This window comes from Ornithorhynchus anatinus, chromosome X1, assembly GCF_004115215.2.
Source record: "Ornithorhynchus anatinus isolate Pmale09 chromosome X1, mOrnAna1.pri.v4, whole genome shotgun sequence".
Lineage (NCBI taxonomy): Eukaryota > Metazoa > Chordata > Mammalia > Monotremata > Ornithorhynchidae > Ornithorhynchus > Ornithorhynchus anatinus.
In genome coordinates, this window is record NC_041749.1 from 40,742,618 (window position 1) to 40,748,330 (window position 5,713).

The 5,713-nt window shown below is 54.6% G+C and overlaps 1 non-coding gene across 1 annotated transcript; it reads right to left on the reverse strand.

The window, feature by feature from the left end:
* Nucleotides 1–706: 706 nt before the first annotated feature.
* Nucleotides 707–844, reverse strand: LOC114807241. The gene has a single exon (XR_003755293.1). It is a non-coding gene; the product is annotated as a small nucleolar RNA SNORA7 (small nucleolar RNA).
* Between the last annotated feature and the right edge of the window lie 4,869 nt (nt 845–5,713).

Sequence of the window (5,713 nt, forward strand, 5' to 3'; positions counted from 1 at the left end):
TGACTCCCAGTGCTTGTGCTCTAGTCACTAGACCTTGAGGTTTCTCTGCTACAGCACATTCCCATCCTTTCCTTACTGTCCCTTGCTCTGGACTCACTAGCCTCCAACCTTTCACTGATGTGGTCTCCTGCCCAAATCCTCCAGCCTCTGGTTCACTCCATCTTCAAACTCCACCTCCTCCAGGAAGCTTTCTCCAGTCAGTCCCCAAACCCACAGCCGCCTTTAGGCACTGACGCAATTTACTACCATCCTCAGCACGCATGCACCCGGGTAATTTCAATTGTCCATTCCAATATTTGACCCTGATCATTCTCACACCCCTCTAATATCCTTGTTCTGCTGCCTCCTGCTCACACAGTGTGACTGACTTCTGTCTGTTCCCTCCCAAGTTAGATGCAAAGTTCCTAGAGGGCAGAACACATGAGCCTTGCTTCCTCCCTCCTCTCCCAACTGCTTAATACAGTGCTTCCCATTTAGTTGTTGTTGTCTTATGATGTCGAGTCGCGTCCGACCTATAGTAACTCCAAAGACACATCTCTCCCAAAACGCCCCACTTCCATCTGCAATCATTCTGGTAGCGCATCCATAGAGTTTTCTTGGTAAAAATATGGAAGCGGTTTACCACTGCCTCCTTCCGTGCAGTAAACTCAAGTCTCTGTCCTCGACTCTCTCCCATGCTGCTGCTGCCCAGCACAGGCGCATTTTGACATGTAGTAGATTGCCCTCTACTCACTAGCCACTGACCAAGCTAGGAATGGAGTGGGTAGGCCTCTGCTTGACTCTCCCTCCTAAGGTCATGACTGGGAGAGTACCGGAAACTCTCCAGACACGACCCTGTGAGGGGATCCCACTTAGAAGGGATCCGATAACTCCCGCTGAATCGATTGATTGAAGTGTGGTCTTCGGAGAGGATCCCCTGCCCTTGGGAGTGTCAGGACCTGGCAGGAAGCCAGCAGCATTCCGGGACCGAGGGGCTACTCTTTAATATGGACTCTAAACTGTAATCTCATTCTCTAGACTGTGAGCTAATTGCAGGCAGGGAATGGGTCTGTTATATTGTTATATTGTCTTCTCCCAAGCGCTCAGTACAGTGCTTTGCACACAGTAAGTACTCAGTGAATACGATTGACTGACTTCCTGACTCCCAGTGCCCAGGCCTCTACAACCTACCTTTCCCCACACACCTGCTGACTTGACTTCCCTTAGAGGCCAGTGATTGACGGCTGGTTAATCTGGACAAGAAATAGGGGAGAGGTGGGTGGGCACAAAAACTGCAGGTAAAATTCTCCTCCCTCCCTTGCTGTGCCCCTTCCTCCCTCTCAGCCCCAACCACGGCACCGGCCACGGTGCCAACCACAGCATCAACCATGGCGCCACCGGGCCCAGAGTCACCATGGCAGCTTCCCCTGGGGGGGGCGGGCAGCCGTCCTGCAGTTGAGCTCAGCGCAGAGGAGGAGGCAACGCCCCCCTCCACACACACACACAAATACACACAACCACCCCCAGCTCCCACCAGGGGTGGTGGCGTGAAGCAGGAAGCAGCCCTGGGGACAGACAGTGTTTCCTGGAGGAGGGCTGGCCCGGAAACCTCAGCTGGCAGGAAGGGAGCAGGCGTTCGCGCCCGCCTAAGCCTCCTTGCTGGGCGGGTGGGTGGGCTCGGTTGATCTGCTACCTTCCCGCCGTCCCCAGACTCCCACCTTGGCGTTGCAGCCTGGCCTCGGTGGGGAGGTTTGTGGTTTATGAAGCTCCAGAGCCTTTTCTGCCTCAAGTCTTTCTCACCAACTCCTTCCTCTCACAGAGGGGCATGCTGGTTGGGGTGGGAGTCAGGGAGCAGGCTGCAACTTCTGCTTTGGAGTCCCTGGGAGAGACGGGGGTGGGGGGCAGTGGACCGGGTTGGAGTTGGCGGGGGGGCGGGTTGGGGAGGGGGGAGACACTTATTTTCTCTGCGGTTTCCTCACAGCTGCTGCTCCCCCCCGAGTCACGCCCCCCGCCACCCCCCAATCCCCAGGCTCCGAGCCTGAAGGGGTTCCCGCCCACAGGTGGGCCGGCTCACACGAACACAGGGCCCAGAAAAGGAAGAAGTAGTGGGGAGTGGGGGGAAGGGGTTGGCGGGGGGCGGGGGGAGAAGGAGGAGGAGGAGGTCAAGCATGTGGTGAAGACAGCAGGAACTGGGCTGGGGATGTAGGGTCTGTTATTCTCTCTCTCACGAAGGAGGTGACACTGCTCTCCAGCTTCCCTGCTTGGCTGGCCTGCCCTGTCTAATTAATCAAGCAATTGATAGATCGATCGTATTTATTGAGTACCTACTGCAGGCAGAGCACCTTCCTCGGCACTTGGGAGAATTCAGCAGAGACAAGACACTCCTTGCCTCAAGGAGTTTACAGTCGAATGGAAGAAACAGACAGACAGATGATATTTAGTAAGAGTAGCAACCATATTTATTAAGTGCTCACTGTGTGTGGAGCTTTGTACTAAGCACCAGGAAAGATGACATCGGTGGGAGTTAGAGACGGTCCCTGTCTGTCGGAGGGCCCACGGTCTATTTACATCGGCATTCCTGGCATTTCTTCAGGAGTCTCTGAGAAGCCTCAATCCTGAGCTTCAGGGCAAATAATAATAGTAATGATGGTATTTGTTAGGCACCTACTATGTGTCAAGCACTGTCCTAAGCCCCGTCTCAAGCTAATCAGGTTGGACACGGTCTGTGTCCCACATGGGGCTCACACTCTTAATCTCCAATTTACAGATGGGGTAACTGAGGCCCACAGAAATTAAGTGACTCATCCAAGGTCACAAAGCAGTCGGCTAGTAGAGCCAAAGGAATTGATGATGGTGTTGACGGTTTGCTCGGTGCCACCTACGTGCCCTTGCCCTGTAGGCAGCCGTGCTCCCACTAGTGCAGGGAGATCCACAAGTGAGTAAGGGAGCAACTCGTTTGTTTGTTTTATGGTATTTGTTAAGTGCTTACTCTGTGTTGAACACTGTTCTAAGTGCTGGGCTAGATGAAAGTCAATTAGGTTGGACCCAATCCCTGTCCCGCAAGGGGACTCACAGTCTAAATAGTAGGAAGAACTGGAGAACTGAAGCAGAGAAAAGTTAAGTGACTTGCCCAAGGGCACACAGAAAGCAATTGGCAGAGCCAGGATTAGAACCCAGGTTCTCTGACTCCCAGGTCTGGGTTCTTTCCACTAGGCCTTGCTGCTTCTAGTGCTCGCTGAGATTCTGGATACTAACCCCTGTTGGGCCCAGCAGCTACAGCATGCTGGGACACTCGGCAGGAACTGGGAAGAGACCCCCTAGTCTGGGAAGTCAGGTTGGGGGCCGGTTCCTGCCAGTTTTCCCTTCGGCTCTTGTCGGGTTTGCTGCTGGCTCTTCCAATGACGTGGGCAGAAAACAGGTAGCAGCGGCCCATGGTCGTGGTCAGTAGGGTGATGAGTTTGTCTTTTGTGGAGATTTTTAATGGTGTGAAGATGATCTGTGGGAAAGTGGGGAAAGGAGAAGGGGTGGGCTTGGGAGGAAGGGAAATGGACGTCCCGGGGGAGGAGGGAAGGAGAGGGAGCCTCGGGACAGAGAAAGCTCGGGGGCACGGGAGGGCAGGGAACGGCTTTACAAACAGGCAGAAATCAGTAACTGTCCCCGCCCCTGGGGCCACTGCAATATGGCACCAAAACCCGGTGCTGGAGGGGAGATAGGATGCGTGCCAAGTGAGAACCGCCTCTGGCCCTGGCACCTGGCACCTGGCAGGCAAATCGGGGCAAGGTGCAGGCCTCACCCACCCTCAGAGGCAAATCGCTCCAACTTCCCAGCCCTGGGAACCGCCCTTGTCCTCGGCCTCTCTGGCACTCTCGCCCGCACCCTCTCCCGCACTCTCGCCCGCACCCTCTCCCACACCCTCGCCCAACCCTCGCCCCCATCTCAGTTCCACATCTGATGTCTCAGTTCCAGAAGCGAAATACAGACGAGCAACATAGCCAACTTCCCGCCCTCGGCCCGGCTTCCCTGCAAAGCCAGAAACTCGGTCTGAGGAGCCGGGACCTGTTCAAAGCGCACTCCTCGGGTTGGGAGAGTAAGGGAGGAGGGAAACCTGTCCAGAGACCATCCCCTTTGGGTTTGGGAGAGTTTGGGGGAGGGGAATTTGTCCAGCGACCCCTCCCTCTATAGAGTGTGGGGATGGGGAAGAACCTGTTCAGAGAACCTCCTCTCTGTGCTTGGGAGAGTGCGGGGGAACCTCTCCAGAGACACCCCCTCTATGGGGTTGGGGGAGTGTCAGGGTCGGGAGGAATCTGTCCAGAAATCCCCCCTCTCCCGGATTTGGGAGGGGTGTGGGTTGGGGGGAACCTGTCCAGAGACACTTCCCCCTCCGGGGTTGGGAGAGTGTTGGGGTTGGGGAGGAACATGTCCAGAGACCTCCCGCTCAGGGCTTGGGAGATTGTGGGGGTGGGTGAGGAACATGTCTAGATACAACCCCCGCTCCAGGGGCGGGAGAGTGCATCCAGGCGTCCTGGCCCCATTTCTTCCGGGAGCCTGCCATTCATAATTCCTTCCTTCCAAGCCCCAGTCCCTATTCAGAGCATGTGCAGTGTGGGCAGTTTCAGCGGGAGGGAAAAATTGGGTTCCCTTCCCCAGCAGCCCAGCATCCTGGGCCAGACACAAAGCGGGAAACCCTCCAATGCCAAATTCTTCTACCTGGCTGGGTGCTTCCAAGGGTCGGGGGGTGGACAGGCTGTTGCAATATACCGGTGGACCGGTAACTTTCTCTCCTTATTTACAAGGCTGCCCTCCCCAGCTTGCGTTGGTGTAGCAACTCTGCGAGGTCAAAGGTTACTCTCTTCAGACTGCTCAGCCGCGGGAGGGCAGCAAGAAGCAGTACCGACAGCCCAGGCCCTGTTTCTGATTTGCTTGCCTCTGGCCAAGCCCCAGGTGAAAGCAAACTGCAGCTGGGCTCCTCAGAACTCAGGCAAGCTGCGTGTGTCCTGTGGGTCTGGCTAGGAAAGCACTGGAAAAGAGGGGAGCTATGCACCAGCCCTGACCCTCGGAGCCACCCCCCCAGTGGTTGGGGACAAGTGGTTTGTGTGGAATCACCACTCAGAAAAGCAGTATGCCTAGTGGATAGAGCATTGGCCTGGGAGTCAGAAGGACCTGGCTTCTAATCTCAGCTCTGCCACTTGTCTGCTGTGTGACTTTGGGCAAGTCACTTCACTTCTCGGTGCCTCAGTTATCTCATCTGTAAAATGGGGATTAATTCTGTGAGCCCCATGTGGGACGTGGACTGTGTCCAACCTGATTTGCCTGTATTTACTCCAGCACTTAGTATACTGCCTGGCACACAGTAAGTGCTTAACGAATATCATCCAAAGAATAGCCCCTTCCTGGACACCTGCCCTGCAGAAAGGAGCAATTAATATTATGATGATCATTATTAATAGTAATAATGATAATAACTGATATTTGTTCAGCCCTTACTATGTGCTAAGCACTGGGATAGATTCAATACCATAAGATCAAACACAGTCCTTGTCCTACACAGGACTCACAGTTTAAGTAGGAAGAAGAACAGATATTAAATCCCCATTATACAGATGAGGAAACTGAGTTCCAGGGAAGTCAAGTGATTTGCCGAAGGTCACAAAGCAGGCAAATGGTAAGGTCAGGGTTAGAACTCAAGTCTCCTGACTTCCAGGGCTGGACAGTTCTGCAAAGAGACCTTCAGGCA